The sequence below is a fragment of the Blastomyces dermatitidis genome (assembly GCF_000003525.1).
Source record: "Blastomyces dermatitidis ER-3 genomic scaffold supercont1.8, whole genome shotgun sequence".
Taxonomy (NCBI): domain Eukaryota; kingdom Fungi; phylum Ascomycota; class Eurotiomycetes; order Onygenales; family Ajellomycetaceae; genus Blastomyces; species Blastomyces dermatitidis.
This window is the reverse complement of record NW_025544781.1, coordinates 2739208-2750987: the sequence shown is the minus strand read 5'-3', so window position 1 is coordinate 2750987 and position 11780 is coordinate 2739208.

Here is an 11780-nt window from a genome sequence, read left to right as displayed (position 1 = left end):
CACAAAATCTAATAAAAAAAAGACTTATAAACTGATTTATTAATTTAAATAAGACATCAGAATCAGATCATGAGATTATTCAAGTTAATATTAAACTGAGTGAGAAATAAATAAGTGAAAATCCTCTTCTCTCTAATCAGTTTAACTTTGAAAAAGCTGATTGAAAGACAGTTAAAGAAAGTATAAAATTATTAAAATCTGAAAGATAGAGTGAGCTATATTGAAATTCTGATCAAGATATCTCAAATAAAATACTTAAGAATAGAGTAAAGCTTATTACATCTATTATTTTAATAAGTGTTAAAGATAATATTTTAAAGAGAAAGTCTTCTAAGTATTCAAAATCTTGATGAAATAAGAATATCATATCTAAAAGAAAATAATTAGCTACTGCTAGAAGAGATTGAAAAAATAATATAATTTCTGATAAAGAGTTCAAAGCTGTCAGAAATGAATATTTTTTAGATATTAAAAGAGCTAAAATAGACTGCTGAAATAAATTTCTGAAAGAAGTATAAGAAAAGAAAGTTTTTAAAGCTTTTAACTATACTAAAACAAGAAGTATAGCAAAACTTTCAGTCTTAGAATATAAGTTTCAGAATGAATTATATACAGCAAACTCTTTTGAGAAAAAATATTAAGTTTTTATAAGAACTCTCTTTCAAAACTCATCAGATTCAGATTCAGAGAAAGAGAATATATCACTTCTTAACTATATTGATGAAAATGACTAGGAATAGTCTGATCTTATATAAGATAAATTAGAGTCAGCTATCTTCTCAAGTTCAGTTAAAACTGCTGCAGAGCCTGATTCAATTAATCACTTAATTATTCAAAATATATACATCTACTTAAAAGAATGAGTATTTTAAGCTTCTTTTTAATCTCTTGAAAAATGAATATCATTCTGAATGCTGAAGAGAACTCACTGAAGTGATTCTTATAAAATTTAATAGAAAAACTTCAATTTCTAAGTTATATAGAGTAATATCTCTATTGAACTGTCTAGAAAAGGTTTTAGAAAAGATAATAGCTACTCAACTATCTTTTATAAGCTCTATTAGTAATTCTCTTTTATTCAGTGAATAAATGAGAGATAGAAAACAATGTTCTACAATTGACACTATTCTCTCAGTTATTCATAATATTTAAATAACAAAGTATGAAGATCTGGTCTCAACTGCAGTTTTCATTGATATAAAAGAAGCATTTAATCATTTTTCAAAGTCAAAGTTAATTCAGACTTTGAAGATGTGAAAACTGTCACTTTCTTTAATAAAATGAGTTCACTATTTTATATCTAAAAGAATTATACAACTTTTCTTTAATATAATGAAATAAGACAAGACTGAGATAAAAATAGAAGTACTATAAGAATCTTCAATCTCACTCATTTTATTTACAACATACACTGTATATCTATTCAAAGATAGAAATATAAGAATAGTGCAATCTCTGAGTTATATAAATGATATTGATCTAGTCTACAGCTCAAAAACTATTAAAGAAAATTTAAAAGTGATTGAAGAAGCTGCAAAGAAAATCTTTATTAAAGCAGATATCAATTAAATTCAATTTAATATGAATAAATCTGAGTTAATTCATTTCTTTTCTAGATTCAATGAGAAAGAACTATCTCTAACTCTTTTAAATAGAGAGATTAAACTCAGTGTAAATATCAAATGATTAGAAGTATGATTAAACTTCAAGTTGAATTTTAAATATTATATTCAACAAAGAACTGTCAAGATAGAAAGACTATTAAACAACATAATCAGACTATTAAATACAGAGAGAGATCTATTCTTTCAGACTATGAGACAGTTATATATAGCCTGTATTATCTCCATAGCTGATTATGAAGTTTAAGTTTGATGAAATAATCAAGAGAATTTCACTGAACTCTTTCAAAGACTGTAAAACAGAACTTTGAGAAGAATTCTGAAAGTATTCAAATCATCTTCTATTAAAGTAATGAAAATTGAAGCTTCAATTCCTTCTTCTACTATTAGATTTGAAAAGGCCTGTATAAACTATGCTCTGAGAGTTATAAAGATGAGTTTAATTTATATAATTAGAGAAAGAGTCTCTTCTTTATTTTTATCAATTAATTCTGAAAATGAACTGAATTGAAATAAATTTCTTAATTGAAATGAAAATAATACTTTAAAGAAAATATTTTCTCAACTGTACAGACTATACTCTCTGATTAAAGATTAATTTTCTTCTTTAAATATTGAAGAAGTTGATTATAGAAAGATATCTTTCTGAAGAGAAAAGCTTGAATCTCTTATAGATTTACAGATAAGTGAACTATCTAACAAGAAAGAATATGAACAGCATTTAAAGAGAATTTTCACAATTAATATAGAAGACTCTGTTCTGATTTATTCAGATAACTTTAAAAATGAGAATTTAAATAGATTAGACACAGACATTGCTTATACTGAAGAGAATATCAATTTTATCTCAGATTTCTGAAATTTAGACTGTGAATCTGAAGTCTTTGATACTGAACTATTTATAATAGTGAAAGCTTTCAAACTCATTGAAATAAAATCTTATAAAAGAGAAAATAGTTTGAAAGAGATATAAATATTCTCTGATAGACAAGCTGCTTTAAAAAGACTTAGAAATAATCAGATTCATAATAATCAAATAAATCTTAAACTAATCTTAAACTCTGTTTTGAAAATTCAAAAGAGAAGAATATTAAAGCTGATAATTCATCTACACTGAGTTCCTGCTCATATGAATATTCATGACAATGAATTGACTGATTCAGCTGTAAAAAGAAGTGCAGAATTAAGCAGATCTATTTAAAAAATTATGTTCTGGTCTTTTATAAAGAGAAAAATAAAAGAATCTTGTTTAGATAAGTGAAATGAAAGCTGGCAGAAATAAAAGAAGAGTGTACATTATTCAATATTTGAAATAAAACCCAAGTGGAAATCTTGTTAAATTAAATGTAAAAAGAAAATATTCTCATCTATAATACAGCTAAAACTAGAATATGACTATTTCAAATCTTACATACAAAGATTTGATGATAGATTTGACTCAATAGAATGCTCATTCTGCAATGTAAATAAAAGTCCTGAGTATATTGTAATGCACTGTGCATTATACAACAGTCTCAGAGCCAGATTGAAAGAGAAGTATGATCTAAATCAATTAAATATGAGATTCTTATTCTCAATCAAGACAGGAATTAAAAACTTAATAGACTTTCTATCAGAAACTCAAGCAGCTACAAGAAAATGACTAAATTCAGAAATATCTGAATATGAAGAGAAGGAAATTAATCAGATATAGTCTGTTAAAACAGCTATATACTATCTTTTAATAATTTGTTTTGTTACAGTCTCTCTTTACTTTATCTTTTCCTTTTAATTCCTTTCTATTCCTTTTAATGTGTCTATCTTTAAGACTGTGTTCTCTTTTCTTTTGTCATGATATTGTCAAATGATTTCAAAGTATCAGAAGATGTTAAAACACTGCAATTTGTAAACAGTTTTTGTATTCTGAGCTGGAATTTTCTGATTTTGCATATCTGAAATTGATGAATGTATAATAGTTAACTTTACAGATATAGGAAAAACCCTGAGAACTAAAAGTTCTCAGGTAGATGTCATAGTCTCTGACTGCATACATCTATAATTAAAGAATAATAATAATAATAATAATAACCTTGATTGTTTCATCAAACTTGAACTTTATAATCAGCTACTGAGGTAATACAGGCTATGTATAACTGTCTCACAGCCTGAAAAGATAGACCTCTCTCAGTATTTGATAGTCTGATTATACTATTCAGTAGTGTCTCTGCCTTGATGATTCTTTATTGAATATGATATTCAAAATTCAACTTGGAGTTTAATCATACTTCTAGTTATTTGACATTTAAACTGAGTTTAATCTCTTGATTCAAAAGAGTTAGACTTAGTTCTTTCGCATTAAATCTGGGAAAAAAGTGAATTAACTTAGTTTTATTCATATTAAATTGAATTAGATTGATATCTGCTCTAACAAAGATTTTCTTTACTGCTTTCTCAATCACTTCTAAATTCTCTTTGATTGTCTTTGAACTGTAGAGTAGATCAATATCCTCTACATAACTTGAAGATCTCACTATTTTCATCTCTTTATTCTTGAATAGATATGCAGTGTATATTGCAAATAAAACAGATGAGATTGAAGATTCTTATGATACTTCTATTTTTATCTCAGTTTTATCTTGTTTTCTTTCATCAAAGAATAGTTGTATAATTCTTTTAGATATGAAACAATCAACTCTTTAAATGTTGAAAAAGTTGATCATGAGAAGTTATCTCCCTGGAGAAAAAAGCTTGAATCTCTTATAGACTTACAAATAAGTGAACTATCAAAAGAGAAAGAATATGAACAGCATTTGAAGAGAATTTCTACAATCAATATAAAAGACTCTATTCTGATTTATTCAGATGGCTCAAAAAATGAGAACTTGAATAGATTAGACGCAGGCATTGCTTATACTGAAGATAATATTAATTTTATCTCAGATTTCTGGAATCTAGGCTCTGAATGTGAAGTCTTTGATGCTGAACTATTTGCAATAGTGAAAGCTTTCAAACTTATTGAAATAAAATCTCATAAAAAAGAAAATTGTTTGAAAGAGGCATGAATATTCTCTGATAGTCAAGCTGCTTTAAAAAGACTTAGAAATAGTCAGATTCATAATAATCAAATGAATCTTGAACTGATCTTAAACTCTGTTTTAAAAATTCAAAAGAGAAGAACATCAAAGCTGAGAATTCATCTGCACTGGGTTCCTGCTCATATGAATATTCATGGCAATGAATTGGCTGATTCAGCTGTAAAAAAGAGTGCAGAATTAAGCAGATCTATTCAAAAAATTATGTCCTGGTCTTTTATAAAGAGAAAAATAAAAGAATCTTGTTTAGACAAGTGAAATGAAAGCTGGCAGAAACAAAAGAAGAGTATACATTATTCAAGATTTGAAACAAAACCCAAGTGGAAATCTTGTTCAATTAAATGTAAAAAGAAAATATTCTCATCTATAATACAGCTGAAACTAGGACATGGCTATTTCAAATCTTATATACAAAGATTTGATGATAGATTTGACTCAATAGAATGCTCATTCTGCAATACAAATGAGAACCCTGAGCATATTATAATGCACTGTGCATTATACAATAGTCTCAGAGTCAGATTGAAAGAGAAGTATGATCTAAATCAATTAAATATGAGATTCTTATTCTCAACTGAGACAGGAATTAAATACTTAATAGACTTTCTATCAGAAACTCAAGCAGCTACAAGAAAATGGCTAAATTCAGAATTATCTGAATATGAAGAGGAGGAAATCAATCAGATATAGTCTGTTAAAACAGCTATACACTCTCTTTTAATAATTTGTTTTGTTATAGTCTCTCTTTACTTTATCTTTTTCTGTATCTTTTTCTTTCAATTTCTTTCTATCTATCTATTTAATGTGTCTATCTTTGAGACTGTGTTCTTTCTCTCTTTTCTTTTGTCATGATATTGTCAAATGGTTTCAAAGTATCAAAAGATGTTAAAACACTGCAATTTGTAAACAGTTTTTGTATTCTGGGCTGGAATTTTCTGATTTTGCATATCTGAAATTGATGAATGTACAATAGTTAACTTTACAGACATAGAAAAAACCCTGAGAACTAAAGTTCTCAGGTAGATGTCATAGTCTCTGACTGCATACATCTATAATTGAAGAATAATAATAATAATAATAATAAACAATCAACTCATTTTATTAGAGAAAGTGACAGTTTTAACATCTTCAAAGTTTGACTCATCTTAGACTTTGAAACATAATCAAATGCATCTTTTATGTCAATAAAAACTGCAGTTGAGACCAGATCTTCATACTTTGCTACTTGAACATTATGAATAACTGAGAGAACAGTGTTAATTGCAGAACATTGTTTTCTATCTCTCATTTATTCATTAAATAGAAGAGAATTACTAATAGAGCTTATAAAAGATAATCTAGTAGCTATTATCTTTTCTAAAACTTTTCTCAAACAGTTCAACAGAGATATTACTCTATATGACTTAGAAATTGAAGCTTTTCTATTAGATTTTGCAAGGATTACTTCAGTAGCTTCTCTTCAGCATTCAGAATGATAATCATTTTTTAAGAGATTGAAAAAGAGCTCAAAATATTCATTCTTCAAGTAGAATTATGTGTTTTAAATAATTAAATGATTAATTGAATCAGGCCCTGTAGCAGTTTTAATTGAACTTGAGAATATTGCTGACTCTAGTTCATCACATGTAAGCTCAGATCACTCTCAGTTACTTTTATCAATATATTCATGAAATGACATATTCTCCTCTTCTAAATATAATGAGTTTTGAAAGAGAATTCTCATAAAAGCTGGACATTTTTCCTTAAAAGAGTTTGCTGTATACAATTCATTCTGAAATTCATATTCTAAGATTAAAAGCTTTGCTACACTTCTTGTTTTAGTATAGTTGAGAACTTTAAAAACTTCTTTTTCTTATACTTCTTCAAGAAATTTGTTTCAGTAATCAGTTTTGACTTTTTTAATATCTGAAAAATATTCATTTTGAATAGCTTTGAACTCTTCATCATATATTAAGTTATTCTTTCAATCTCTCTTAGCAGTGACTAATTGCTTTCTTTTAGAAGTGATATTCTCAATTCATTAAGATTTGAAATACTCAGAAGACTTTTTCTTTAAAATATTTTCTTCAATACTTATTAGAAGAATAGATGTAATCAGCTTTACTCTATTTTCAAGCATTTCATTTGAGATATCTTGACTTCAATTTCAATAGAGCTTACTCTGTCTTTCAGATTTCAGCAGTTTTACTCTTTCTTCAACTACTTTTCAATCAGCTTTTTCAAAGTTATACTGATTAGAGAGAAGAGAATTTTCATTTCTTTGTTTTTCACTCAGTTTAATATTAAATTGAATAATCTTATGATCTGATTCTGAGGTTTCATTTGCATCAATAAATCAATTTATAAGTCTTTTTTCAAATAGATTTTATGATATGAAAGTTAGATCTATAATAGATTTCTGTTTCATGTCTTTTCTAAAGAATGTTTGTTGATCAGACTTGTTAACTAAATCTATTGAATACTTAAAAGTTCATTCAATCAGTTTATCTACTCTTACTGCTCTTATGCACTCTGAGTTTCATTGAAGATAATGTGCATTGAAGTCTTCTGCAATTATAGAGTTTTTTAAGAGAGTTATATTTAAAAATCCTCTATCAATTGTTCAGATATTATTGTTTTCTTTCAATGACTTTTCATTATAGATATTTATAAGGTGAATAGTATTAAACTCATTCTCTTTATCTATAATATCACTCACTAGAATATCAGAGTCAAATATAATATCAAATCTTAAATTAAATTGATATCTTGATCTTTTTCTATCATAGATCACTACTCTTGATTTTATCTCAGATTTTTCAGAAAGAAAGCAGTAATAGCTTGAATGAGAAATGATGTACTTTTACTCAGTATCAAAGTTTAGTTCTTGAAGAAGTACAAAATCAACTTTTTATTCAAATGCAATCTGAAGACAAGAATAAATGCAATTTGAGTTTCTATTCACATTATTTTGAATAAATGTGATTTTTGAAGAGTTTTTAAACTTTTTTTGTTGTTTTTGTTGTATATTCATACTAAGAGAGAGTAGAGATAGAGTAGAATCTAATCTCTATCATCAGATAGTAGATTATAACTATTTTAAAAAGTAGGAATCTCAACTGCTTATATTATATCTAGTTTATCATCAGAGTCATTTCTTAATTCTCTAATCTTGACAGAAGTTTGAGAATTCAAATTCTGTTTACACTTAGCTGAAGAATTGAAGTTTGAAGATCTAGATATTTGAGAATTTCTTCTTTTTAAGCATGCAGTTGCAAATTTACTAGCTTGACTTTTCTCTTCAGTTTTAGATTCACTTTAAGCTTTATCTTTTCTTCAGTTCTTCTGAGTTCTTGAAGTAAATACACATTCTTTTGAGCTAGATGCATGTTTTTCTTTGCAATTGAAGCACTTAAGCAGAGTATATTGACATATTTCATCTCTTTTTAAGCATGTTTCATATTTATGCTCACTAGTTTTGTGATCTCTAGCACAGAATATGCATTTTGAGTCTCTGAAATAAGAGATTGCAAAGTGTTCATATCTTTGACAGTTTGAACACTGTTTGAGTTTTGAGATTCATTCTTGAGTCTTTATATTCATGAACTCTCATTTTCAAATCTGCAACACTTACTTCAGAGATTCTTGATTATTCAAGTGTCTTTGTATACACTAGAACAGAGGCATTTCTTCTACTCTGTCTGAACTTAATTGAATTAAGTCATACAGGCTCTTTTCTCAGTTGAATAGAATTGTATTCTTTCAATTCATTTTTGAGAAGTAGCATTTCTTTCTCACAGTCAAAGATTTCAACTGAAATATCATGAAGAATGAATTTATCTCACTTTTCATCTCTCTCAGATAGAATTATTATGTTTAATAGAGATTTTACTGCTGATTTTCAGAGATTCTCATTCTGAATAAGAAATTCTGCACTGAATTCAGACATTGTGATCAGAATGATGAAGTTTTTAAAGAAGAATAGCTCAATTGAAGCTATAACTGATTTTTGAACTTCAATATCAGTCATTAACTGAGAAAAGAACTGCTGATTGATTTCATTTCTAATTCTGAAAATAAGACTTGAGTTTAGCTTATTTCTCTGCAAGATGTCCTGATTTGAGACTTTGAGAATAAGTCTTCTATTTCTGAAGATTTGAAGATTTTTCTCTTTTTACATTTTTTTTCTCACTCTTCTATTAATAGAAGTATGAGCAGTATTCTTCTCAGTTTTCTCAGAATTTTGAGCATATTTTGAGACAGCAGAGTTAGAGATAGTAGATTTAGAGATAGCAGATTCAGCTGCTTAAGTATATGTTTTCTTCTAAATTAAAGAAGAAGAAGAAGAAGAAGTAGAAAAGAAAGAAGAGTAAACTGAAGAGTCAGTGATTATATTAGAAATTTTCAAAGTTTTTAGAACTGTGTTTAAAATTCTAAGTTTGAACTTGATCACTTTCTGTAGTTGTCTAGTCTGAGTATGAAGAATTAACAGAACTTCTTCATTCATCTCACTCAGACACTGCTTTTCAAGAATTTTACTTACTTTTTCAAGTTTCTGTATTTCAAGAACTTGTTATTTCTCTATTTCTTCTTTCTTTCTTCTCTTCAGAATTTCAATCTCAGAAATAGCATTTGAGAAAGCATCTTTTTTCACATCAACTGAGTGTACTTTTGAACTCATTGTTCTTACTCAATGAAAAGTTAATCAGACTAATTCAATTGAGATATTTATTAAACTCTTTTGAATTGAAAAGTTAGTCAGACTGTCTCAATTAAGAGGTTTCTAAGTCTGTTTTCAATTGAAAAGTTGATCAGACTATTTCAAAAGAAGAATAACAGACTTTTATGTATAAAACATCTGATTTTTTTCACACTAGTTCAGTAACTAGATTAGATTTTTGAAGAGAATGTAATAAACTAAAATTGATTTTTAAGATAAATCAATAAAATCTTTATAATCTCTTTCTTGAAATACAGTGAGAAAAAGTATGATATCAATTGATAATAAATCAGATAATATAACAGTTTTTGAGAGAAAAACTGATAAAAAATAAATTAATTTTTTGCAGAGAAATTGATTAAAACTATTCAATTTTATTCTAAATTATTCAATTCTTCTCACACAATAAGTGTGCAACTCAAATCAATTAATAAAGAGTGTAAAAAAGAATTAAGTATTAATGAAAGCTCTTCAGTCACTGAAAAAGTAATTCTTACTTAAAAGAATGTGAAATTATGACAGAAAACAACTCTGTTTTTAATTCTTTATAAGAATATTGTATAAAATTCAGAGAAAAACACCTTACTTTTTCAAGAGAAGTAAAAAACTATTTCTAAGATCTTTTTTTTTTTACATTAACTGCTGCAGAAGAATGAGATAGAAACTGCTAAGATATACACTACTATATATTCTCTATCAAGACTTTCTCTCTTCAGAGTCTTGATATTATAGAGAATATAAGTCTGTTTCTATATAATAACATAAATATTATCAGTGAGATGTAGATAGACTGGCCGATGAAATCATGAATTTCACATTTAATTTCATTTGATCTGATCTCATACATTTCTTGATGTGAATTCCACTGGGACTGGCTATTAAAAAAACATGTAAAGTGACTATATATCAGATCTTAAAATGAAATCATGACTTGAAAAAAATAAGAAAGTGCTCTCATTTGATCTCATTTAGTCTCATTCTTGACATAAAGTTACTATTTTTAGACATTTTAAGGTTTTTTTTAGACTATTTTTAATTTTTTAAAAAGTAACACTTTTTGATATCACTCAAATGAGATTTAAAGTCATTTAAAGCAATAAAAATAATTTAAATTGAGAAGTAAAAATCATGGTCTCATTTGAAAAATGTGATAAGAGTAGACAGTAAGTCTCACTGAAATAGTATGAAACTACTATCTAATGTTAAAACTGTGTAATAAGATCAGTTGAATTGATAATGAGACTGTTAAAAAATCTGGTTCTGGTTTCAGACACAATCACACGGTCAGTATAGATGTAGAGAAACTGATCATTTATATCTTAAAATAGAAGACTTTGTCAATGATTATATTAATATAGAATTAATTCTTAAATTTACTAAAAATCTAGTATTGCTATTCTCAATCTCTTACAGAAACTATTGAATATTGAGATATTAAAACTAGATTTAATATATCTCACTATGCAGGAATTAAAGGCTCAGTCAGATCTTGAGATATACTAATTTTATAGTTATCATATCTGCTAATTATGTATTGAGTACAGTTGCTGAGATATCTCTCTGTATTTTTCTGCTGAGAATGGGCCAGATCAGAAGAGGCGGTACAAGAGTGAGACTTGATGTTAATGTCTTGATACATCAAAGACAGAGAGGGATGTGTCTGTTGATTATGTACTTGATACTATTGCCGAGGTATCTTTTTGTATTTTTCTGCCAGAGGTGGGCCAGATTGGGAAGGGCGATATGTGGGTGAGACTTGGCGTTGATGTTTTGGAACATCAAAGATAGACAGGGTTTTCATGGAAGATGCTTCTCAGATATCTTCACAATTACAGGTCAGAGATCTTCCAAAATTGAGAAGATTGGTGCATATGATTAGGTCTCTTCGCCTTACAATTTGTATGGCAATTTGGCCCAGGGTTGTGGTGTGGTGGGGGTGAACAGGGGATAATCCCACACAGGAGTTTCAAACAATGTCTGGTTCACATTTGGCTGGATAACTCCACCACCACACGGGGTATGCGGTCGGCGATGGGGTCAAAATGCTTGTATGATCGAGGGCTTTTCGATGGATCTATCAGCGGGTTCTTATTCGAAAAATTGAGCGAGTTCGTGGTGAAGCGCTTGTCTTGTCAGCTTCACTGTATATATTACAGAATTTCTATTCTTTCACTCTGAAGCTTCATTATATATATTATTATACACATGTATAAATATTTACTCTGATTACTGATTTCTGTACTTTCTCTTTCTCTTTTCTTTTCTTCTCTAATGTTTTTCACTTTGTTATATAAGATCTATAAATCTTATACTGATTTATTCAGTGTAGATCTCTTACAATATTAAATATTAATTTTTTAAAATAAAAATTATATTCTTTTATTATTT